The 25,806-nt window shown below is 40.5% G+C and overlaps 1 long non-coding RNA gene across 1 annotated transcript in view; it reads left to right on the top strand.

The window, feature by feature from the left end:
• LOC113459642 (uncharacterized) overlaps positions 1-24,249 on the top strand; it is a 77,309-nt gene extending 53,060 nt beyond the window's left edge. Inside the window, exons 2-4 of the long non-coding RNA XR_012580283.1 lie at positions 18,201-18,289; positions 18,609-18,687; positions 20,772-24,249. This is a non-coding gene — a long non-coding RNA (uncharacterized LOC113459642). The remainder of the gene's footprint in view (positions 1-18,200; positions 18,290-18,608; positions 18,688-20,771) is intronic.
• The last annotated feature ends 1,557 nt before the right edge of the window (positions 24,250-25,806 follow it).

The raw sequence follows: 25,806 nt of genomic DNA, 5'->3' as shown, positions 1-25,806 counted from the left end.
ATTCTATGTTTTTTTTAATTCAAAAGGAGCCTAAAGTTCAGGGCAGTCTCCAGGCTGAAGTCAAAGCAATGACCATCTTCTCATAAACAGGCTGTGGCTGCTTATATTCCACAGTAATGAACACATACAAAACTCACAGATGGACACAACTTCAGGAGGCAAAAATAATGAAACTGTGTGACAAACACTGCTCTGCTGTGCAGAGCAGCCCACTATCCCTCTCCAGAGGCTCTTCTTCACAAATTTTTACATAATGGTCTAGGAAATGCCCTATATGCTGATTTGTTTTTAGTTCAATGATGCTGTCACTGAGAACTTTTCAAGTGGATTTTAGAAGTCCTCCATCATCTAAGAAAAAACTCCAATGTAGTGTTTGTTGACCAAAACCCCCCTTCCTAGAAGCACATTTCACTTTACATTATTCAATTTGGTTGTGATTTTCCAAAGACTTTAAAGATCTAAAATATAGAGTTGAAATTAAATGTAGTTTTAAATGAGAAGGGTTCTACACTTAAAGTTTCTAACATAGGTAATTACTAAGATAGGTAATTTCTTACACTTAAAGGTTCAAACACGTATTGCTGAAATTTTTATTCCCCTCTTTTTGACAGTAGAAAATGAATGGTCCTCATAAATTTGGAATAAAAGTTTGCGGGTTAAATTACATATCTGGTGAACAAAACACATGTAAGAGTCTAAAGATGAAAATTTCATTCTTTGTCCCTGTCCTGCTACAGATTAGAAATCTGTCCTTAAATGAACTTTCACAGAATTTAACCCACTCTAATATTTTGTAGAAATCCATGAAAACTACTGCAGAATATATTTTTCCAAAGTGACATATTTCTCTGTTGATATATTCCTTGATTGTTTTTATCCCTGTTTCCTCCCTGGAGTACTGCTGCATAGTGAAAGCTCCTACACTGAGCTTGTTAGTGAGCTGGAAGAAGTGCAGTGTACCCTTGCCTTTAGGCATAAAACTGTAACTTCATCCCATGCAATTAACTGCTTACTGAATGTTTCTTTCTCTCACTGTTCATGGCACATATTATGGATTGCTTGCTGAAATTTGTCTTCTCACCTAGGGCAGGAATCTGCTGCATGGCAAATTTCCAGAACACATCATCCAGGCATCCAGGTAGACTTACACTCCTTAGCATGAAAAATCCTTCTCCCCACCTGGAATTTCACAGTGATTGATTTCCTGCAAAACACCTCGCTCCAAAGTGAATTCAGGATTGGACTCACCTCCTTCCTGTTTCAGGAGCCAGGAGAACTTCAATAGCCAAATTCTTGTGCTAAGCTACGTTTCTCCCAGATGTCTCAGGCTGAGTCCATGGACATGATGGCTTTGGGGAGTTGTGGTCATGAGTTCTAGTTTTAATCCTTTGCTCACTCACACACTATGTGGGCTTGATCAAATCATTTGGGGAAATGCTTTTAAACTTTCATTCATTTTGACATTTCCCACAACTGACATTTACTTATTAAACCTTTTCTTCTTTGCTCCTGCTGCTCTGTGCAGGGCTGTTTTCAGAAGTTCTCAGTGAATCTGTAGGTATCGACAAACAACTCCATAAATCAGATGTTGTAACTCACTGCTAATCCGCCATTCTCAGCAAGCCTGAAAGTCTCTCCCAATTTTCTATCCTCACCAGCCCAATCAGTGGGTTTTTTCCAAAGCTATAATGTCTCCTAGCAAGTTAAGTTGATTTCTACAATAAAACTGCCCAAATACCATGTTTTTCTGTAATTTGTTACCACTCTGAGAAGAGGCATTTCCAAACATTTGTTAGAGTGTGTATACACATTCTTCTTATAACTGTTTAGCTAAGAAAAATGAACCACCTCTCCTAGATTTATTTTGTTAATGATGCCTAGTTACAGTGCTGTTGGGTACATTGGAAATTAACCTCAATAGAATTGGCCTGGAGAATTCATTTGGAAAAACCTGAAACCTACTAAATGTTTTAGAGATGCAGGTGTCATCACAAACTCTTATATCAAGTACAAAGTGTTTTGTTTTATCTGGCTTAATACCTTTACGCTACATTTCAGCTTGATTCTGTTAAAAAGCAAACAGAAAATGCTTGAAGAAAACTTTGCAGAGAAAAATTTTTAATGCATTTATTTATTTTAGCAGGTAAAGGGGATTTGAAGCCTAAGAACACATGTAAATGGCATAGGAAGGGCAATTAGTAAGACAGTCTGGCACATGGGATAGGCATACAGAAAAGCATTCCTAGAACCTCAGCATTATAAAATTCTTTTTCACCCAAGTGCCTAACCAATAATACAAGTCCCATAAGATGTTCCTCTTGGCAGGGAGAAGACAATGTGGGATCTAGACATTTCTCTATGCAGAATTTGCAAACTGAGCATGGCACAGATCAAATAGGGAAGTATTTCTTTACATAGGAAGGTTCCTGGTCAAAGGGTTCAAAGAGTGATAGAAACTCCTCTGTCAGCTGTGTCTGGGGGCTAAGCTGTGGGCCTGTCCTTTGCTATGCTACCTTTCTTTGTCCCAGCAGACACAACATGGGCTTCTTGTACCTTTCCAGCATTCTCCTCAGTCTTCCCTGTGTGCCCACTTTTGTCTACACACCTGTTTATGGTTTATTACTTTTGCTACACAAATGTTTCTAAATCTGGTTTTTATCTTAACAGCCTGAGGACAGTAAAGATCTAGACAAAATGCTTACCTGCAGGTCCAGCTCCATTTTTCTCACAACATGAGATTAAAGCTGTGGAAATCAGTTTCAGTAAAGACCTTGCATGGGTGATCTGACAGCCAGTCACCATCTTACCAGGGCACAGTTTTTTCTTTCTGTCCTCCCTCTTTATTTCATCTGTGGGAACAGGAAATTGTCAGAATTTCTGTGTGTCTACAGTACTGATTCAGTACTGGGTTGTGTAATTTCTTTGGTGCTACAGAACAGCCTGAAGCTGTTTCACAATCAGCATCATCTAAAAAACCTGACTGCAAAAATACATTGACATTCACAAATCAATCACAGCTAGCTCTTAATCTTAAAGACTTCTGTCAGCATTTATACCAGAACGAGATAACACACTACATCTGTTTGTAGCTGGTGTGTCTTTACTGCCTTCGTTCTCTGGTATTTCTGACTCTTATCATGCACACCTGAAACTGTTTAGAAGTAGAGCCATGAGTTTTCCTTGGGAGACCCATGCCTTCTCTGTGCTTTTTGGGGAATGCTGATACATGCCTGGTTTTGGCAAACTCCTGTTGTTTCAGCTGCCTGGTTTTGAAATGGAGTTTCATGACACTTAGAAATCCTTGTATTCATTATTGTTATTACAGCACCAGTGCCTCCTCTAATGAGATCTCTTTCCCTCTTCCCATATCCCATCTCTTCTTACATGAGCAGATTTGAAGTGAGTGCTCAGTGCTGGGGGTTACAGGCATTGCTGTGCCTGTTTTGCAGTTGACAGCTCACAGTTCAGTGATGAGGCTGCCATTTTTGGATATCCCCCCAACTCTATTGTTTCATCACTGCAGTGTGCCCTAAATTCCACTGGCACCAAATGGAGGGCAAGGTTTGCCATCTGTTGTTCTATTAGCAACTCAAGGAAGCCAGAAACTAGAAAGAGAAAGATATTGGGATAATATTTTCATGCATTAAAGCATAGGCAATTCCCATTGCATGTTGCATTGAAGAGAATTTCTTGATAAATGTTTTGAAAAATCTAAAGATTAAGAATTAAATATTGAATTTTCTCTTTCTTCCCTACCTCTGGGAATAGGCATTGCATTCTACTTCATTCTACCAAAAAGTCCACAGAGCTGAGGAGCAGTGTTTTCTTTAGGATGCAAGACTGTGTTTTGGGGAAATAAAATACTAGGGCCATTCACAAAGCATTTGAACAAAGCTCTTTGGCTCTCACATGGCATTCCAGTGCAGCACTGAGCTCTGGGGAACATACCAGGTAATTCATACACAAAAGAATTCAAAAGGGAGGCATAAAAATCTATTTTTTCTGAAGAGCAGAAGTTTAATCCTAAAATAAAAGAAGGAAATTATGCAAACAGGATTTGGCCATAAGAAAATCACATGCCTTGGCTGTGCTGAGGGATTTGTCCCATGGCCCATATGCATTACAAGGCTGTGTAATGCCCAGATTGTGGCATGCATTCACAGTCCTTTTCAAATCAAATGTGCTTGATGCTGTAACAATGAGACATTTGCACAGATATACCTCTCACTGTTCCATGCCATTTAGGTGAAGTTAATCCCTTTACAGTCAAGACTGTAAATAACTTCCAACCAAAAAGCCTAATTTAGGTATCAACATTTCATTCTGTGTTTATATAGGGCCTGGTGCAATGAGATCCTAATTCATGACTGGGCTTCTTTATATATTGCTTCAATACTGCAATAAGATTAACAGATCTTTCCTTTTGTGCCAAGAGTGCTATGGGGCCAAAGGAAAATGTCAGAACACAAGAAACAAAGTGCCTACAAGGAAAAAAGAGGAATTCAGAGTATGCCTACTCTTTGTGGTCGAGTGATTAGATTTCTACTGATATCAGTGGGATAGAATTAAGCAGTTGGTGGTCGGTGGTCAACATAAAAAAACCACAGAGAGATGGAAATAATTGTGTTAAGATCCCAGATGGTCATGCTGCAAGATGTTTTCTCCATGCTTATGTATTTCTGAATGCTTGAAGGAAAGTTCTCCTTCCAGATATGAACTTCAAAACTTGGTACTTGAGCTCATGAAGTCTTGACTTCCCATCTGCAGGTAGCCCTACTTCACTGAGTGGATTGCCTTTTGCACTGGACTGTGTGAAAATATCTATTCCTAGTAAGTAGTGCTCCAGATTCACAGTTGTTAATCTGTCCTTTCCACATCCAGTGTCCTCTCTGCTGAAAATTCAGAAATATTTATTCATTTGCTTTGAATCCTGGGTGCACAAATGGCTGACATTATTCTCTTCGTTGTTTTAGACTTTGAATTGCATTCTGCCTCTCCTGCTTTTTTTCAATCTCAATTCTCTAATGCTCCATGAATTTACTGATTCCACAGAGATTAAAGTGAAGAAGAAAGAGTAGTTTAACCATTTATTTATACTCCCTTTATATAAGGAACTTCAAAAATTTCACCTATTTGTTTTCATTTTTGTCTGAAGACTTTAGACTAAAGACTTTAGACTGAAGCTTTTAAGACATTATAGATGAAATCATATGCCCCAAGGTGAAAGCAGATGAGCTGAAGAAAATTCATTTTTGATCCCAAATCTAACATGACTGTACTCTGAGCAGATAACTGAGACATAGTTCATGTTTTATCAGCTTTATCACAGCCCTTGGAGTGAGGGGAGAAAGTCTGACACACTGAGCCATGTTTATGGCATTTTCAGTCCATGCTGTACCATGGTGGGATCCTGGTCCACATCTGTGTCTCTTTATCAAGTGGCTCTATCACTGTGCATCACAAAATTACCTTCCTGAGCCCCCCAGGAGGCGAGCGAGGCCCTGAACTCTGAGATGTGATTTTAGCCACTGTTAGGATATAGCACTGGGTATGACAGGAACACTCTGGGTATGTCCAAGCTGGGTGCAGGGAGGGGATCTGTAACAGAGGGAGTCCCTGGCCACAGAGGAGAGAGGCTGGGTGAGTGCAGTGACCATCCAGCATCCATCTTTGTCCACTGGGCTTTCCTCCTCAGAGCAGATTATCCTACTCCTCCAGAGCAGTGTCTGATTTCTCATTGAACCCTGCTAAGGTGAGGTCCCACAGGAGGTGTCCTTGGGAATCTGGGGCAGGCAGAATCCTGGCTGATCTCTGGTTGCTGTGGCTGCATCAGAGTCCTCCATGCCATCTGGAGACCTGGCTGAATGCCCTGGGGTACTACTTGCCACCTGTGTTTGTGAATCTGCATTTGGTAAAAAGTTCCCTCTTCCCCTTACAGGCTGTTTCCAAGTATAAATAGTCACATATATCTAACCTTAACTCTAAAACCTTGTCTTTTCCAGCATGAATAAACTTGTACTCCATTTCTCCCCAGATGACCATAAATCTTTTTTATGGTGTGTCCTGTCTCTTTGAGAAGCTGGGTAAGTTAAAAGCATTTTCTGTGCTCCCTCTTGTATTCCCACATCCTCCTCAATGTATAAACGCAGCAAAAGAAAGAATTTTAGCAATTCATTCAATTTTAGGCTGTGCACAGGGCCAGGTTCCCTTTGCTACCTCTCTTCATTATTTCTCTTTGTATTTATTGAAGGCTTATGGCAGTTTTTTCTGGTAGCATTTGCAGTCACTTTCAACAATGTGCGAGTTGTGGCTGTTATCACAAGGCTGTGGCCATCACCTGTGTCCCTGACTCCCGGGTTCAGGCTGGATCATGACTGACTTACCTTGCAATTCGGATAACTCAGCCTCTGCAGTCTGCTATTCCATTATTTTTATTTTGATCTACAATGAATGCCACCATCAAATACTTCAAGTTCCTAAATGATTGATGAAGTGTCAGTGTTGGCTCAGGGACTGGTCTCTACAGACAGGGCTGGAATGACCTTGGTAACAGAGACATTTCCATTAAGACATGACAAAATTCACCAATGAGGCAGTTTTTAGTTATTTTAATATGTATTTTGTTATTCTCCTTACAATATTTTTAAAACAAAATATCACCTGCTCCTCAATCAAATGCCCTGCAGAAATCAATATAGTCCATATCAATACATGTGACTTGTCAACTATGCCTGAGATTGCCTTGAAAAAAGGAACATTTAATGCCTTGATTTTCTGTTACATGGGACAGCCTGAGTGCCATTTCTTCAAGCATATGAAGTACAGCCTGAGGCACTCAGTTAAGGGTGTGTGAAGATAATGCACTACTTTTAAAACTTATCTCTAACCCTGACTAAAGAGTAATAGTAGTGCTTTGATGAATGACTGGAGGTAACTGAGTTTTTGAAATTATTTTTACATGCCATGATTTGCATTTTGGAAGTCTGATATATGAAAAGAGGCCATTCATTTATAAATAATTTGGATTTTTAATCAAAAAGGCTAAGCTTGTCATAAGATTGACGTGTTTGCTCTGGCCACTTTACTCAAACACTGCCAATCATTTTCTGCTAGGACTGGTTGGCATTTTTTTCCATTTTAAGTGATGGTGATCCCACAGTCAGAGAACATAGAATTATTCTTCATTGTAATTTGGTTCTTCTACCTGATTTCTACTTTTATTGCTGTTACCTAAGAAGGTATCAGCTTGGAGGCAACTGGGCTAATGTTGCAGTTCTTTGGGTATAAATGCCCATATACTTCAATAAAGTGCACAGAAGGTTTCAGTGTGGATTGGTGAGCCAAATTCCCCTCATATAACATTGTCTCCAGGAGACTTGCAGTCTGGACCATTACTCAATTGGCAATTAAAATTCCAGCCAGGCAGTGGACTCCTATTCTTAGGACTTTGCCTGCAATATATTGTGTGTCTTTTTGAAGATGACCTTTGAAATTGGAAGTAGTTTTATTCTAAGTAGATCTGAAGATTTTAGCCCAGAAGATATAAAACAGATGATGATATGTCTTGGTTTTTCTAATTCAATTACTGTCTATTTTTATCTCAGACAGAATTTGCATAGAAACAATGTAAGTGAAGGGAAATGGTATCAAAGAATCACATGGAAGATTGATTGATTGATTGATTGATTGATTGGTGAGACCTCAAACCTATTTATCAACAATTTCACATTAAGCAATTCTCTAGAATGCTTTTTGTTTCTTTCTTATACCTATTTCTGTAGGGTGGCATTTAATCAAGTGCAGCAAAACGTTGTGGTAGGCTTGTTCCCATTTCTCTTCATCTCAGAGCTGGAGAAGCTCAGCCAAAAGAGCTATTGCTAAAAATGGATACATCTCTCTCTTTTCAGAGTAACTCTTCACAATTTGTAATTCACAGAGAACCCTCCTTTCTGCTCATATTTCAGGGTCGTAAAAACAGGGATGTGTTGTAAGGGAGGGCTGCAGGCGTGGCCCCTGCAGAGACAGGCCCTTGCCATGGGGCACAGCAGCTGCCCAGGCCAGGGAGCGCGGTGTCAGGGGAGCTGCTGGGGACATCAGGGACACAGCTGCCTCCTGGAGCCTCCACAGAGGCAGGGAGAGCTTGGTGTGACCCCCCGTGCAGCACCATGGTGGTTCTTGCTGTGGGGTGGCAAGGAAGAGCTCTGCTGCCTAGGAGAGCTTCCCCGGTCAGTGAGGCCCGAGAGGCCGGATTGCAGCAGGCAGTGGAACCTGGGGAACTGTGTCACCTGCCAGGAAAACAACCTGCCCACCCCGTGTGCGGGGAAAACCATGCCAACCTTCAAGACACTGAGGAACTACTGTAAAGGTGCAGAAGCCTGTGATAGGGAAAAGAGAGTCAGTGGAAGTTAGAAACTGAAATATAAGACGGAGGGGGATTTTCTGCCTTTGTTTACATAATGCTATTAAAATAAATTGGCAGGTTAAGTCATTCTTGTAAAGAATAGTTAACAAATATTTCAGACTCTGCAGAAAGCATTTATCAGCACCTTTGCTAAGTGGTTGTTTGCCCAATCTTTTGCTACATTTTGTTGCTGCATTCCTTGCAGTCACTCAGTAGTTTCATAGCAATAAGCCACTGAATTGCTGCCTGTGAAGGCTAAGGCAGCACAAAGAATTTAGTGATAGCTCTATGCCTACAGATTGCACAGGGAATTTGGTTTCCTAAAGCTCCTATGAGGTCTGAGGTATGCCAGCTTTGAAGTTTTGTGCCCTGATAACTCTAAAGAGATTCCACTGCTTCCTCACCCATGAGGCTTCTCATAATGCCAGCAGTGGCATCCCGGAGACATTTACTTGCCTAACTGGTAGTGGAATCATATGGGACTTAGAAACCAGAACAACTATGCTGCTTCCCCAGCTGGAACAAAAAGGATTAACCAGAGAAATGCAGCAGACAGCATATTTAGCAGTGTGAGCAAATGCAAAGAGCTCCCCTTGGCATTCTAGCCTGACCAGCTCCAGGCCTGGCTAGCGGAAGCCGTGTGTCAGATGACAAATGTGGCCAAACACAGAGCTGCTTGCTCTGGGCTCTGTGCTTCCTGGATGTGATTACATGTCTGTGGGAAGCAGCTTCCTTCAGCCTTCCTGGCCAATTATGGGAGAACACGGGATGTTGGATGTTATTTGTACCACGAGGTTGCTGGTTCAAATATCGTCCCAAATGGTTTATAACTAAATATCATTGCAATTTGATTAGAGCTCTGTCTTTAATATCAATTAGCCAATGGAAAAGGAACTTGTGGTTTTACCTTGATTCTTAGTAGGCAGATACCCATATCATATCATACTGAGCCCCGTGCAGCTCACCTGGAGTGGACAAGGGAGGCATTTGGGAAAGCAGCTGACCATGATCCTGGGGAAAGCCTTAAATCATGGAGTGTTGCTGTACCCTTTGTAGCAGAATATTTTACTTTCCTGTTCTTTTTGCTTTCATGTCTCCTAATCAACTGATTAGGATCACTTCCCTTTAATGACTTGCTTCTAATTAAGAGTGGAAAGAGAACACAGTTGTAGTAAGAGACTCATCCATCACACAGTTAAGGACAAATCCTTCTCCAGGATAAATTGACATTGATCTAATCACTTAAGGGGAGCTTCAGTCAACTGAAAGTCTTTCCCATTAATTTGGAGAAGTTAAGCCCATCAGCCTGTTGTGGTCCTCAATAAAGATTAGCATGCAAAAAGTACTGGCATTGGCCTCTTGGCAATGGTGTTTGATTTAATTATTTGAAGACAAATTCCAGGGAATGGAGGTCAGTCACAAATGAGAACAAGTTCAAATTCTGTTCTCTGAGTATTTTCTTACAGCTGTACCACAGCCTTCTACTGAGAAAAAAAAATCATACCTGAATTTGGGTGATGAGATAATAATGTGAAGAATAATTCTTGAGAAGACTTTGCCTTGCCCCATATATCCTCAGCTGCATAGCAGGAATGCTGTGATCAACAATGTACTGCCTTGAACCAAATGCTATATAAATTGAGTTTAAAAGGAATACAAGGAAGATAGGGGCCTTCCCCCATAATGTTAATCCTTCACTTCCCCTTGTAAGTGGAGGGTGTTTCTTACCCTCACCTTGGGTAAGAGACCATTCCAAGATGCTGAGTTGAAAAGCTGAACACTCTCCTGAGCTGCAAACATCAAAGAACACAGTGTAAGTTTTGGAGTATTTACTCATATGTTTCAGATTCATGATGTAGACTAGAAGCTGACAGGAGGAAAAAACCCCACAGAACCCAAACCACTTAGTAGCTGGCTGCAGCAAAACCCATCAAGGTTTATTTTTATCCAGCTCCAAACTTCTTTAGTCAGAGTCCCTAAAGTCACTTTATATGCTGAAGAGAAATATGATTGTGCAAACATGGGAAGAAATCTTTCTCTTCATAAGTAGAAAAATATGGCCTTTTATAAATGTTGACTTTTCTTTAGGTAGTCTATAATATTTTAGTGTTGATAACAAAAATAACTGAAATCCAGTACAAAGCGCAAGTGGGTGGTCTGGAAAGAAAAGCAATATGGATTGATCTACATTTTGTGGAATCTGTGATAGAGTGAGACTCTGTGAGACATTTTAGCCACATGAAAGCTTGACTTTTTTACCTCTCTGATTATTCAGTATGAGATAGTAATAATGGTTACAAGTTTTTCTGCCTAGAAAGCTCTGAGACATCCCATTTAACTCAGTTTTCCAGTGTTTATAAGGACACCAAACATATTTATGGAACTAGGCCAATTATCATACAGGAAAAGAGTATAGGAGATTTTTGAAGACATGATGAAGACTTTGCAGATAGAGGAAAGTCTTACTGTAGATTTCCATTTTGCATATTTAGTAGCTGATGAAAACTCACAGAAGTACCGTACTAATAGAAAAAAGTGATGTAGGAATCAAACAAGATACAAGTTGAAATTAATTGCTTTGAAGTGTTGATCTTGGTTAATAAAACTGCAGAAAGAAGGGAAAAATAGCTTACCTGTAACTAGGTAATTCTGAGGGGTTCATCTTGCTAGAGGTGACAATGCTGCAGCTGGGAAAATGACACTGTAGAGTTTCACAGGGCCATCTGAAGGGACCTGAGCAGCTTCTGCGTCTCTGTCCCCTCTCAGTGGGCCTGGGAGATGTTGTTCATTAAAGAAAAAAGCAGCACTTGTTTGTTTTTTCTTTTTTTACCCCAGAGAAGTGCTCAGGAAAATGTAGTGTATCCATAAGAGAAATAGAAAAGCAACCTCGGAATATATCAAAGGTTGCATAATCTATGTATTCTTTTTTACAGCTCATTGAGTAACTGCCTAAACTTTTGCCTGCTGAACTTGAGAGTATAGGGAGTAGGAAGGAACAAAAAATAGTGGTATACAACTACTGCCTGTCTTATAAAAAAAAGCATGTGCCAAAACACTCTCTGGTAAACAAAACTGCTGTTTGATTAATAAATATTAGACTGTTCAATAAAATGCTTGATATGTAACTTAATGAAAGGTGTAAAAAATCAAACATCCTTTCCCTCTTCATTATTTATGCCCACTGTGTTATTCAAACATGATAAAGCAATTTGTTGAGTGGTAGGTTTAGTGTTGACATTTCTTTGTTGGAGCTGCATCCATAAAGATAAACTCAGCTAAGCATTAGTCAGAGTTTGCTGACGTTAATGAACAGGGATGATCTATATATGAATAAACTCATGGACGCTTGCCTGATTAGTCACATGAGCCAAATTCACACAGAATCAGTCTCTGGTTTGTAAGGAACCTTGAATCAGATGATGTATGTTCTTGGTCCGCTGTGTATTATGGACTGAGCCACACTAAATCTAAAGACTTCTGAGGAAAATATTTTACTGTTTGAACACAGGCCTTAATGTAAATATCATACTTGGCCATGCCACCTTGGTTACATCTGGGACCAAAATCTTAATCTATCAGATGTCCTCAGAGGTGAAGAGGAAATTAAAATCCAGCTCTGCTTGTAAAGGTCAGGTTCATCTGAAAAATAAACGCCAAGTATAACTTTAAAATGACAGCAGATCAGGAAATCACTGAGCAAACAAACTGGCACATCTAGTGTTTAAAAGCCAACATTTATTGACAGGTGTTGAAGACCAGTGCAAAGCAAGGTTATACCTGCAGGGGAGCACTGCAAAACCCCATTCATCACCTTCCCCCTATATTCAGATGCCAAAAGACTAAACACATTCTACAGACACAAAAATGGCTGGAGATTACTCCATCTCTGATGGGTTTTTTTCTCTGTGCCAGCTCTTGCTTAATGACTCACATTTGCATACATTTGCAAAGCAGTGATCAGAATATTCCCGGTGGTATGGCTGCTCTTGATAAAATCTCCCGTGACAGGAAAATGCGTGCATGGAGGCATAAGAGGCTGCACCTTTTTCCAAGTGGATGAGGGGGGACAATTGACCTGGTAAGCAAGGAATGGTGCCAAGTCCCCTCAAAATGTGGGCCCTGTGTGTCTTAGGGGTAGCTTTTGTTGGCAGGGTGAGGTACAGCCTTGCCACTGCCTCTTGCAACTCAGTCATCAGGGTTGGTGCACTGAATGTCCTTTGCACCACTCTCATATTTTGCAAAAGTGAACCAAGTTTTTGATATTTACTGTGCTTTAGCCATTTATTGAGGAGAAGAGGAGACTCATCTATTCAACCCAAAATCTTCAGTTAAGAGAAAAAGGTGGGGATTCTCCCAGAGCCCTTAATAGTGTCCACAGTATAATAAAAAAACTCCATTAGAACCATGTGCATCAAAATTTATTGCTCATTTTCACTTAATTCTGTAGGGACACTGGGAACTGAGTTAGCTAGACAAAAATGTAGATCTTGGAAAAAAGCAGGACAGTTAAATAAATCCCCTGAATTTCAGTAATAAAATTAGGTTAGAGTGTTAGGCAGCTGCCATCAGCTGCCTTTTAAGGAGGCTTAACAAACCACACAGGGTTTTTTTTAACCCCTTTATGTTTTATCTGAATGTTGAGTAAACATCTGAGGTCTACAATGCATGTAGGCTGTGTGAAAGATTAATGTGCAAGAAATAAGCCTCATTTATGTACATCTGGAAATAATTATTGCACACTTAACCATGGGTATAAATATTGTCATAATTCCAACCAGGAAGGCACAGGAAGCATGGGAGCTCATTAGCTTTTCCCCTTTAGAGAGACAGGTTCAGAACTTGTTTTCCAGTAAGAATGCAAAGAGTTTTGTTATTCTTGTTTATTTACCATGTGCTTGAGTAATCTTGTAACCATGGGACCTGAGACCATCTTATTCTGATTTTTTGGGAGATACATCCCACCTCCATTCTTGCTGTTTTCCCTCTCACTCTGGCAGCCCTTCCATCCATCCATCCATCCATCCATCCATCCATCCATCCATCCATCCATCCATCCATCCATCCATCCATCACAGCAATGTGCTGGCACCCTGCAGTCTGCAAGGGCAGACTGCACAGGCTGTCTGACTGGCTGCCCTCAGCTCAAAGCCACTGCAGGAAGCTTCTCTTAGAACTGGGGCAATGTTCAGTGTCTGAAACAGCGACCTGAGTGTCGTAATTCAGACACTGTGAGCAAAGCCTGCATCCACTGCCCAGGGCCATCTGCCCCTGGGGATCTGGAGGAGCAATGGTGGAGGGAGGTGGCACAGCTGGGAGTGCCTGAGGGCTGACACTGACCTCAAGGTTTGCATGACAGCACCCAGAGAAGAGATCTGCACAAGATCTGGGTTATCACAGAACCACAGAATGGTTAGATTGGAAGGGACCTTGAGGATCATCTAACTCCAACCCCCTGCCACAGGTAGGGACACCTTTCACTAGACCAGATTGCTCAAAGCCCCTTGAATATTTCCAGAGATGTGGCATCCACAACTTCTCTGTGCAACATGTCCCAGTGCCTCACCACCCTCACAATAAAGATGTTCTTCCTAATCTTATTTTAGCCTACTGTCTTTCATAAAGCAAATAGGAGGGGTAAAAAGAATTACTGCATTTTGAACAAGAGAGATTGACCCCTCAATGGTGTGCTCTTTTTGCATGCCGCTAGAGATAAGTAAGTGGACATGGAAACACCTGTAACCTTTCCAATCTTTTCAGACATTGAAAGATAGTGCTGACAGCAGATTCCAAAAATTGGTAAGAGAAGCACTATTGACATAGTCAGAGCAGCATATGGTCTCCTTGTTATCCGGTCATTCCATCCTGAGTACACCCTTGTGCACAAACAGTGCTGGAAATGAACACTTTGTAGTGGTTGTGTAGTAGGTGGCTTAGAACAAGTTGTTTTAAAGGGTGTGTTCTGTATTCAAGCTGCACTTGACATGACAAATCTTCCTCTTATTTTTAAATGCAACACCAGCAAGGACATGCTTTGGCCTCATTTATTTCCTTCAAGAAGCAAAAGCAAAATGTGGAAATTTCTTGATCCTGCTGCAATCCATCAAAAACAACAATTATGCCCATGGACTTTCAGGAAGAGACATGAATGTTTTCCCCTCAAGGCATCTAAAATGTTGGATCAAATTTAAAATGAGAAGGATGCTATCTCATGAAATAAAATAAAACACCAGGAAAGACACATGAAGGGGTTAAGTGGCAGGGTCAGAAGTAAAATGAGAGCCAATGTATTGATTTCATGACTACAAAATGATGGGTTTCACAGCAAGGATTTATTACTCTGCACTTCACAGTCTGGAAAAATAAAAGCTTGGTTTTAATCTCAGTTACAAAATTAAGATATTAATTCATAGTTTCCTTCCCTCTCCCCCAGAGTTGTATACTTAAGCCTGGATTTTGATTTATCCTGTAACAGAAGTAGAATCTGGCATTAAAATTTGGATCTTGACCCAAATGTACTACAGAACTGGGGCATATTGAAAAAAGATGAGATTGTGATAGTCTGGCCTCATATTCTGGGGTCAGGTTTTTGATTACATGTGAAAACTGGGAACAGATCTTTCTGTATGCTGGTTTGCAATATGTCACAAGAGAAGAGAGTGGTCATTTGATCATGAACAGACAATCTCAAATGTCTGAACTGCAAAATCCCCACTCTGACCTCACAGCCCACTGTACTGCATTACATTAAAGTTCACCTGGTCATGCATACAGAAGATGTTTGTTCATAAATGTTGTGTGTGTGCACAAAGATGGTGTTTATTTGTCTCCTTCAGCTATTCCAACTATTGTATATGGTAGAGAAATATCTCCTGAATCTTTCTTTGCTGAGATCACAGTTTTTCCCCTTTAATTTTTAGATTAAGAAGAGCTGGTAACTGTGTCCTTGTCAATAAAAATAACTCCTGGTAACAACATGTATGAGGTGAATTATTTGTTAATCTTCCGAAAGAGCAAGGAGCACAAAGAGGATGAGATGGAGCTGCAGAAAAAAAAAGTGGCATGAAGGCCACGATTTCACCACTAGAGAGTGTAATTTTACTACATAATTTGACCTTTTCTGCTCCTACAGAGAAACTGATTCAAGGCAATTAAGTTAGAAATATGTGTTATGTTGACTAAGATTGACTGAAGTACTTTCTTTAGGTCTTTTATCAAAATGAAAATCAAATGCTTGGAAGATAAATGCATTACTTCCTCTGTGCACTACTTAGCATGAGTTTCAGGTGGCGTTTTGCAAAGTAAGATGTATGTAAATTGGAATAAGAGCTTATATCAAACTTATCCTCGAGGCAGATGGTTATGCATTCAAATTTAAATTTCAAGCATTTTAATAAATTTAGTCAGCCAAAAGGCATTTATATGTATTTTTTAATTTTGTTTTCAACTCTCTGTGTTCTATCACTATGCTTTCCCCATGGGCTGATGGTGCAATTTTTACTTCAAAGACAGTTTAAAAAAAATTCTGCCTTTGCTTCTACTGGTATGACTCCCAAAGTGCACTGTGAAAGTCACTGCTGTCCCATGGCTTAATGAGAAGCAAACCAGGCATGTAATGGTTAAAGAAATAGGGGAAATGAACCTCTCACTTACATGTGCTCCCACTTCTGCTTATGGATGCATAACTTTGTCATGAGGCTCACATGGGGATTCTTCACTGACTGCTGCAGTCTGCCCGTGGTGGCGGCTTTGGGTCTCTTTCAGTGGTCACACAGTCAGGCCTCAGGTCATATCTCACTTGTTAATGCCTGGGACTTCTCTGCCTTGCTGCAGCCTCACTCCTCCTCACTGGGCTGAGAGATGAAGCCATGGCTGGCAGCCAGAAGCAAGAACTGGCACCTGCAGGACCTGCTGGAGGGCAGGAGCTCTGAGGGAGCTCTGGAAGCCTGGGGCATGGGTCTAGCCAAGACTGACGCTGGCAGAGAGATGAGGGTTCTTGGGTCACCTCCTATGGCCACTGTTAGATGATGGGAGGAGCCTGTGAAATGCAGAGGCACAGCTCTTGGGCTGAGGATGAGAAAAAGGTGCAGCTTGGCATCAGGCCCATGCACAGCCGTAGCAGCCCATGTTCAAACCAAGCTCCAGATCAGTTAGAATGACCAGAAGGGTCACTGAACCTGAGCAGGAATAAGGCTGCTGAGTATACCCCAGTAATCCATGGTTAGGGGATCATTAATGGCTCCTCTGTGTGTGCACCAGTGTGGGTACAAAAAAAATCTACAGCACTTGCACCTGCAATCTGGCAGGTTTAAGAACAAGCTGACTGAACTGTGTATGCAGAGAGTCTGTCCCTTGCCACTCATCTCCCACACAGTATATTGGGGAAGAGTTTATATGACAGTAGGTTCCTGTAAGCACTTAAATGCTGTGCACAGGAACCTGGGAAGGGGTCATCGTATATGCTGAGATCTGTGAATGTGGCTACACCTCTAACAATGTCCATGAGTGTATGTCTTAGCCCTGACGCTAGTGAAACAATTGGTTTTGAGTGTAACTGCATTTATTTTAGCTGAGTTTGCTGTTGGGGTGAATCTGACTAAGTTTTCCCTGCTGGAATTTTAAAACTTCGCAGTGTATTGAGATATATGTAACCCAGAACATCTTTTAGTGCTTAAAAAGTTTTGCTCCATTCTCTTTTCAAAACAAAGCTGGTATAAACTTACATGTCACATACACTAAATGCAGCAATTAACTCAGTTATAGCATGTTCCAAAGAACATGTTGTTCTGTGACTGACCATTGAAATACCACACCAATTATGCTCAATTCATGTATTCATTTAGGCAACAAAAAGCATTTAAGAAAGAATGGGTATTTTAAGTGAGTTTTATATGGTTTCCATGGTGATAGTACTAAAAAAAATAACAATAGTCTTAAATATGTTTTCATTTAGAATATCTTGAAAGAACTTGTTTGGTTCTGACATGCTGTGTTTATGCTATAATTTGTTCCAAATCACCGATTATTATAAAATGTAGGAAAATTGGTGTGGCAGTATTGTTCAAACACTTTAACAGAGCACCAAAATAGTTCAAAGCTTGTTGCTCAATATTTTTATCCCAGCTGACATGCACATTAAAGTGGGAAAAAGTTCCAAAAGGCAGTAACATTATGATTTAAATACGGTGCCACGGTTTTGCATTAGGCCATCTTCCAGAGTACATTTTGCTCTTGCTGTTTTATTATAGAATTCAGGAGCTTATCAAGAGACAGCTAAACTTTGTTGGCAGCTTCTCAGGAACACACAGCAGTTCAAAACTGGGAGTATTTGCATAGCAGTGAGGGGTTGGGGGAACAGATTGCACTGATAGCTCTTACTTTGGCCTTTCTCTAAAAAATTACAGGAACCACATCCTCCTTGAGCCCACCTGAGACAGACAGCATAAAGAAATGGTGAGATATGGCAATGAGTGTGAAGTAAGGCACAAGGATCTGAGGGGGATTTTTGCAATAGAGATTTTCAGCTTGAACATCAGTGTCCTGGTTTCAGGCAACTATTTCAGTTACTACTAACTTACTACAGGGTGGAAGCCTCCTGAAAGGCACTACTGCCTTTTGAAGCAAGAAAAGTGAGCCAGGACTTGTTATGCTTGCTGGGTTCAGCCAGCAGAGATATATGGTCAAAGCTATTCTTTCATTTAAATTTAGTGATATTTTGCCTTAGTCTTTGTTTTCTGAATTAGGAGCAGCATACTGGTGAAAGTCATACTTTGCACTAAAATTGTCCTTCTCTGACTTCCAGGTGACCAAAACTAACCAAGTCTCTCTGAGATGATCTGCTGCCTCCACTGAGCTTGGGAACAGCAAGTGCAAACAATTTAGAAAAGAATGGTAATTCCCTAAAGCCTCAAATTGTTCTCTGTTTCTGAATTGGTCTCTGGCAGTGCTAATGCCTCCCATGGTAGGGGGGATGGCAGCCTAAGGAAGCACATCTTCCTGAGCTCCCTCTTGAGCAAAGGGATGGGAACAGCCTCCCCCAGAAGGCAGCCAGGAGCACCCAAAGCTTGGTTTCTGTGCTGGGTGGCCCTGCAGAGGTGCCCATCTGACTCCAGCCATAAGAGGTGCTCATCTGACTCCAGCCATAAGAGGTGCTGGAAAGACCAGGCTTACTGTGATAATGTTTATAACCACCACCCCTCCACCCATACAGGCTTCAAACCCTACCCAGAGCCAAGTCTCTGGGCTTTAGATGAAGAGGAGAGCAAGGTACCTCTGAAAAATGAATGGGGGTGAGTATTAAACAACCTAGTCTTGGACTCTCAACTGAGGAATGAGGTGGGTTTAGGCTTTTTGAAGCTTTGGCTTTCACTACATTGTGTAAGGTGGCAGCATGCATGTAAAATCCTTGTATACTTTTCAAAAGTCAGCGAAGACTAAGTTATGCTGTTCTGTGAATTGTAAATACTGCAGCCACAGTTAGCTTCCAAGTCACAGAGCAAGCTGAATGACATCTGGACTCTGAGGTAACCTTAGATGAAAATGCTCCTCCTGTGTTCAGCTCAGTCTTCTTGGAACCTGCTCCTCCATAAATGTTTAATAAGGCACAGTAACTGTAGATACTGGTCAGCTGGGATATGGATGCTTTTGTTCATATGCAACTACTTTGAAAAATTGAGATAATGCTAGGAAGACAACTGTGCTTGAACTGAGAAATGTTTGTGGTTATTTTTCCTTGACTTCCCTTCCATATTTCAATTTTGGCTGTCTTTCCTCAGGTCTGCATGGAAATCTGCACTTTCCAAAAAGGCTGAGTACAGCTGTGTATAATTATGTGCAAATGCACAAGGGTGGTGGTTCAGGAAAATGTGTGCCTGATGTGTTCTGAGACAGCATGAGAGGAAGCAGAAACAACCATTACTCCTGCAGTACCAGCTTCTTTCTGGAAGGAAGTTTATGCTTAGGGAAGGTATTCAAATACTGCTGTTCCAAAGCTGTGTCTTTAAAGCACATTTATTCAGGGTCTTCCAGAGAGAAGCCTAAACTTACTTTTACATGAGATGTTGGATTTTAGCTGATGTACTTCAGCTTTCAGTTTTGTAAGCAGAGACTTCAGCTCATACAGGAGGCTTGCAACTTGCTGCAGAGAATGTGCTGCTGTTACTGGGTGAAATTCTCCATCCAACTTTGGTTGGAGGTCAAACAGCCAAATCAGATGATTTTTGCCATAATTTCTTTTCTCATATTTTTTTTTTTAACTTGGAAAAAGGAAGCAGTGATCACAGTGATTTCAAACCATTTCTAGTTTTCTGTAGCTCCCTGGCCTTGGCCACAGGCTCTGTGTGAAATACTGCTATCTTGGCTCAGGTTTTCCAGGCAGTACATTCTCTTTAGACAGAGTCCACCACTCTTTCTGCACACAGGTCAAAGAAGAATTGTAGCAAAATTACTGGAGGGAGCTGTTGAGAAAAAAACCAAAACAGACTAGATTTTGTCTCTCTTGAGAAGCATCTTTTGTTTTCCTTCAGCAGCCTGTGCATCAGTGAAAATGGCCTCAGTTAGGGATAGATTTAAGTCAGATCGACATGTAGCAGCTCTAGGAGTTGCACCTATGAGCAAAGCACAAAAATCTTCAAGAGAACAGTCTGTTAAGTGTCAGAGGGTTCCAGGGACTCAAATGAGAACCTGTGCTGCTAATAACTGGCTTAGCTGAGAAGCATCTGAGGATTTACAAACAGCCTTTTCTTTCTTTTATAGCAGGAGAAAAAAGGAAAGCTGTTATACTTCAAGGGCTGCTCTGTGTGTGTGGTCTTTTCCTCACAAAAGCTTACCTGAAAAGTGTTATGTTCATAAGCATCCTGCAGCTATTTTACCTTCTTTTTCTTGGCTGTAGTTCTAATACAACTTCTGCCCAAGGATCAAAATGTGCCACACACGAGTAACTGCTCAGGCAGCAAAGTGGGTTATCTCAGACCACATAGCCAGCAACACACACAGGGTTTTCCACTCCTGTCTCTAATGTAGACAGCCTCTGCCTGGCATAATGCACTTTGCTGTAGAGAAAACCGACACACCTTCAATGGCTGATGGTGATTTGCAATTAACTGTAAAGTGCAAAGCAGCTGTCCTAATTACAACACAGGGAAAAAGGGCTTTTAGATCTTCACATAGCATTGTACATACCCTGAAAATCCCTGAATTATATATTCCTTTGGAATTACTTGCTGTCTAGTTACAATCGGCAGAACTTCCTATAATGACACACCACTGTTTTCTTATCACACCTAAAACTACATGGTAAATGGTCTTTCTGTTTTGGTTCTAACAGCTTCATACACAGGTGTCTACAAGCTTTATTTTTTCTCTTCTTTCACAGAACCCCAAAATGAGCAAGGTTGAAAGAAATTACATTGGATCACCTCCCTGCTCAAGAAGGGTCATCCTAGAACACATTGCACAGGATTGTGTCCTGATGGTTCTTGAATATTTTTTTACTGGATAGCATCGCAGTGTTGTGCTTTGCATTTAATGCTGAAAGTAAACAGCAAGTAGATGAAAGTAACAAGCCAAAATATGAAATTGCATTTTTGTCCTTTTCACTGTCTTTCAAAACTATTTTAAGTTTTATTCCATTAAATATTGTCACTGTTGCTTTCTGTTTTACTTACCATTGTGATGGGTTGAGAGGGCAGATCAGACTCTGCATCAAACCTTTGAAATCTTTGCATTTGGCAAGAAGCCATTGCAATGACTCTCAAACAATTCAAGAACAGCCACTAGCCTGATACACTCAGAGCACAATGAGTGAGTTTGTGGGTGCACCCACCACTGTGCAGATGTGCTTAGGGCTGTGTGTGTGCTTTGGGCTGTGTAGGTACCTGGTTTATCCTGCCACATGCAAGAAAAAGCCTGTGATCAGGTACACCCAGAAGCTTGTACAAGAGGTGTGGACCACTGCCAGGCCTGTTCCTCTTAAAAAGTGCTTGCAAGATAAATAAGCAAAACTATTATGGTACAGATAATATGGTGATACAGAAGGGAAGACAATGGACTTGTGGAGTCCAAGGCTGCCTTCTCTTTAATTTGGCCACTTACCTTGTTTTTCATTTTGCCAGTACAGAAGAGGCAGTACTGTGATAAACAGAAAATAAGTTTACATTTCATAAGGGAGCCTGAGTTCTCTAAGAACACATTGATTCAGCCCAGCAGAGAATTTTACATCTCTTCTCACTCATGCCATTATCAGTCCTCCAGAGCAGTGCATTGTTACCCTTTTGCAATATAGAGCACTGATTGTTTTTGAAATGTTGGTGCAGTTTGTCAAAGCAATGAGGTTGTTCTCATTTATGAGAAGATTTCTTTCTACAACCAGATTAGTGCAGAAGTGCAGAGGAAGCTTTCAGAAAGCAATAACTGAAGCTCAGTGCCTTTAATGGGCCTGTATTTTTTAAGATTAGTGCACATTACTGTCAGCAATTTTGTACCTGAGGAATCAGACAATACATTGCAGGAAAACACACTAAAGCCTTAGAGGAGAAAGGAATAAGTGGAACTGTAATGGTTATTGGCTTTCTATTGTCTATCTTTAAGAAAATTCCTCTTTGTGACATCTCTATCCCTACCAATATTCTCCAGCAGGCAAACTATTTTTGTCTATTAATCATATATGTGCTATCAAGATTGACTCCTTTGTTAACAAAGCAAAAATCAATGAAGCTGAAGTGAGGGATAGTTTGGTTTCTATTAGAGTTTCAGCATGATGCAAGATGAGTTTTATTTTACTAATTAACACATCTGAGTCTGAAATTCTGGTGATTTTTGCAAGGGGAGAATTTATTGCTTTAATAATCATACTGGGTTTTCCTATTAAAAAAGAATAATTTAGTCTTCCTATGTTTCTGTGTAAATTTCAGGGGGAAAAATGGTGAGGTAGGAGATGTGGCTGCTAAGTGCTGCAGGCAGGGGTGATTAGTTTTGTACTTATTTTTTCAAGTGGTGCATCATGATATCAAACTTGCTAAACACTCTTGAGAGCAGGAGACAGGGAAAAAAGGCTTGTAAACCCACTCACATACTTGAAATTATATTGTCAAAGTTTCCAGCCTTTGGAGTCCCTGAAAATGATAGAATATTATTGGGAAATTATCTTGACTGTTTTCTACAGGCCTTCAGATACTATAAATTACCATCTTCCTACAGTAGTAGCAGTTTATATCACTTTAGGGTTTGTTCTCTGCTGTAAACCAAACCACCAGACTTCTCAGTTCAAGCAACTTGCTATTTAAAGGTTGGGTCTAAAGTAGTGGTCACAATATGAACAATCCCTATTTAATTCAAGCTCTGTGTGTGTGTTCACTCATCAGAAAACCTGAAATCACTTAAGGCTTCTCTTCTTTCTGACCAGTAACACCACCAGACAATTATTCCTGAAGAGAGATCCCTCAAGGGGAGGCTGACATCTGTGCCATGTATTGACTGCTCTGTTAGGAGCCTACTGTTATATGCAGCCCATGTCTGATCAGATTTCATGTGCCTTGAAATCCAGACAACCTGGAATGGGACACTCTTAGGCAGTTAAATGACATCAAATATTTAAACATAGAGTTTGACAGCATCCATTAGGTCTCTGAAAGAATCTCTCCTTGCTATCAGAAGTAACCACACAGCTTAAAAATTGCATGATTTTTACAATCAGTAGCACTTTCTACTTCCTATGTCCTCCAAGAATAATTTTTCATGGTAGTTTCCAATGTATCCACAATACAGCCAGCATTTTCCATGAAAGTTTCTAATTCTATTTCCACTGAAGGCAATGTCACCAAAATTAGTTTTGTACTAATTTGAAGAGAGGAAAGAAAGGAGAAGGGATCAAATAATTTGTAGTACAGAGATTTTGAACAAACCTGGATGAAGCAAATAAAAAATTATATCAATTTTTCACTAGAATTTGAGTGCATCAAATTCTAAAAATTTGCAAAATACTTTATTGCAAGGCCTCTTTGGTCTAGTACCAAGTTACCAAGAACCCTGGAAGGGAGGCCAGCAGTGCACTGCCAGCTAGTAGAAAGAATTCCAGCACAAAGGAGTTATGAATAATTTTCTTGTGTCCAAGACTGATTTCAATGGCAAAGCTGAGGGCTGCAGCCAGGTTTTGTGACAGTCAGTGCTGTCTTTAAATTGGTAATGTTGTCTTCTATTTCTGGAAAATACCACAGTATCAGCACTGCTCCAGTTTGGCTCCAGCTGAAATCAGTTAATATTAAGTCCATACTCCATATACATAGTAATGATACCATATTCCAATGGCATTTTACCTTCCTAGAAAAATCTGCACCACTCTAACAATGATGAAAACCCTCTGCACTGTGCTTTGTCTGATTTCTGATTTTTCCTCATATAAATATTTATCGAGAAATATTTATTCAAGAAAGAAAGATTCCTTTATGCACATTCCACTGTCTGCTCTTGAAAGCTGCTCCCTCCTAAGGTTTTGCAAGGCTCTGAAAAAACTCAACTTTCACTGTGTTTGCTACATATTGTTCTCACATTTAGCTCTAAATTATTGTCCTGATAAATTTTTCTACTTCAGAAATTGCTCATCTTTCTTTATTCTGTTCTCATTTAGGCCATTTTTACTTTGTGGTCACAACAGGATGAAAGAAAGCAGAGTTAATTGCATGATATTATAATTTTTGCTGGATCTTCAGTAGTCTGTTGATGTGACATTGTGATAGCTTTGAAGTAACTTGCATGCCAAATTAAAAAATGTTTCTTTCAGGGGATGTTGACATAGAACATTTGTACACAAAATGATGCTATACCAGAAAGTGTGCTGTTATATGATGATAGCAAATAAAAGAATGACAGATTATGCTAGAAACAGAAACAGTGATATGGGAGTTTTTTTAATGTGAGAAAAATTGATATGTTGCATTTTTTAAAGAAACATTTGTCTGAAGAAATGCAGTTTTATGATTTACTTCAAATAAATAAATACTGGGGGGCAATATTGCCCATATATGAATCACTGTCATAGTTCTAACTTCACTGTAACTTCCAACCTAAAGGTAACTTCAGCTGCAATGCGATTTTAAGAGGCAGTGTCGGAGGAGAAAGGTGACACAAGGTATGAAGGTGATGACCCTGATGACAGAGGGTATAATATTTGGCCAGTAAAAATAAGTTACTTCTTGATCTACATGGTCTGACTGTGGCAGTCACTTTGGAGAGAGTTCTGTGACTGTGCCAGCATATCTGTGAGGAGGCAGAGTGTATCACTGCTTAGCATTCTGCCCTTACCTGTGGTGAGGTGCACCTTGCTGACTTCCCTTGGGCTTCCCTTTGAAGGGCTGTAGCATCCACCCTCATGGAGCTTTGACACTGGATGTGTGAGGCTGAGCAGCCCTAGAGGAAAAAGAGGACATAACAGGGGTGATGGCTGCCAGGTCAGGCAAGCAACCTGGAATTCAGTGTGATGAATGACCGGCTCCTGGGGCTGCTTTAGACCACCATGGGTCTGTGGGACAACCATGGCACACTCATGGTTCATGAGCCTTCATTATAAGCTGTTCTCTGTGCTCTACAGAGTGATTTCTGTGTGAGCAGAAGCCCTTCTGCATAATTCAGTTTGAAGGGTTGCCTGCCTTTGAAGGGTTGCCTGATTTTTAAGTTGGAATAAAATCTGGTTTTTTGTCTAATTATTGGTAAACTGCCCTTTCTTTCTTTTTTTTTCCTTTTTTTCCCTTGTTTTTTACTGCAGCTAATACAAACTTGACTGATTTTCCCTCCCGAAGGAAAACGTTTGTGGTTTCTCACATATGCAAAGTTGTGGATGACAAACAGAAAGATATAGAGCATCAATGCATTCATTCAAGGGGGAAAAACCCCTGCAATCATACAAAATTTACCCCTGGAAACAGACACTTTAAAACTGGACCACACTTAATACATTTTCAAAGGTATGATGACATTCTGAAGGTGGGTTTGGGATAAGTTACAAAGGTCATGTGGGGACAGAGAAATATCTTTTGTCAGTACAGTCACCCCAAGGAAATCAACAGAACCAGATTCCTTTCTTATTCCGAATTTCATCTCTGCCCTCTTCATCTTGATCTTTGCAGCTTTCTCACCTTTCCCCCACACCCACAGCTACACTCAATGTCTGCAAACCTCCCACCTTCCCCATCTGCACTCTCCTCTCCAGCCTGGCTCTGTGTTTGCCACATGCCTAAGGAGTCAGCAAAGTCATCATCTGCTCCTTTCCTCACCCTCTAACTCTGCTGTGGAGATGCAGTCTCCTCCTCACCTGTTATCTTCTACATGTTCTTGACTTGCCCAGTACACCTCTAGGAAACAAATCTCCTTCTCTTGACATCTTGATACTGGAACTGAAATGTTGCTTTCTTGTCAAT

Source organism: Zonotrichia albicollis, chromosome 5, assembly GCF_047830755.1.
Source record: "Zonotrichia albicollis isolate bZonAlb1 chromosome 5, bZonAlb1.hap1, whole genome shotgun sequence".
Classification (NCBI taxonomy): Eukaryota; Metazoa; Chordata; class Aves; order Passeriformes; family Passerellidae; genus Zonotrichia; species Zonotrichia albicollis.
Note: the sequence above shows the minus strand (reverse complement) of the source record. Positions and strands in the feature narration are given on the sequence as shown.